Raw genomic sequence first — 1,223 nt, 5'->3', positions numbered from 1 at the left:
CATGTTGTGATGGTCCTACACACGCCTCAGGGATCTTGAAAGGTCTGTTGTCGGGGCTGTTGATCATCATAGCAGTGGAGCTATGTCTACAGGTTTTACGTCTCTTGTTCTTGCAGGGTCTGGTGCCATTTTGGTGTGTCATAGTCTGTAGGGAGCTTGCTTCTGATGATGAGCTTGGAGATGTTGGGGCTTGGTAGAAGGCCATTTACTCCTCTGAAAAAGGTTAATCACATGTAAATGTAAGCATACAGGATTTATTTGACTTGGCAATGCAGGTATTGATGTAATGAATGAAAATCAGAAACACATAAAAATACATAGGAAACTAAATGGGGAAGAAATGAATGGAAGGACTCTTGTGCATTGACACAAAACACAGCAATACATACAAGAGCGAAAGTACAATGTGATTTCTCCTATTAACAAACATTTCATAGGTAATACTGAAACACCAGCTTAGTTTTTATTCTTTATTCTTTAGACTGTAATAGTTCTTACTGACCCCAATCAGGGTTGGGACTACATTGCAGTAGACACTACACAAACACCCGTTATACTGGCTGGTCTGGTTTGTTTGATAGGCTGGTTTAATTTGAACAACATGTATTTTAGTTTAGCCAAATGCAAGGTTGTACATCTAGAAAGAAAGAAGCAGGTCACATTTATAAGATGGGATATTAGGGACTTATTCCTTCACCTGCTTACTTCCCTGGTCCTTCTCGCATGAACAGAGAGCAACAATACCTGAAGTCCAAAGGTGCAAACAATTCGATGTTTATTGGGGTGAACTTCCAGCAAGCATGATTCCAGTTTCCTTCCTTAGTGTCCCCCTTCCCAGCTCTAACACCACAGAGCCTTACGCCTGTGTCCCTGTTCCCATTCCCCCCCTTAGCAACACATAATTCCAATTTCCTCACTCCCATTCCCTGTTCCCATTTCCCCCACCCGCTCACCCACCCACTTCCTGATTGACTGCAGACTATATAGTAAAACTTGAGTTCTGCTTAGCTGTACCGTAACCAATCATTTGACTGAAATTTAACTAACCAATCCCAACATATTGTAACATGATTATTTAACCAATTATATCCCACCACCTTAATTAGTTTTTACACCCAGCAAACTTAATTATACAGCAGACAGGAACAATCACAGAACCGGACGGAGATTATACAGACAAATAATAGGGAAATGGGGACTACAGTGATAGAACAAACACAGAA

The sequence above is a fragment of the Dermochelys coriacea genome, chromosome 1, assembly GCF_009764565.3.
Source record: "Dermochelys coriacea isolate rDerCor1 chromosome 1, rDerCor1.pri.v4, whole genome shotgun sequence".
In the NCBI taxonomy this organism is placed as follows: Eukaryota; Metazoa; Chordata; order Testudines; family Dermochelyidae; genus Dermochelys; species Dermochelys coriacea.
This window is presented reverse-complemented; position numbering follows the sequence as displayed.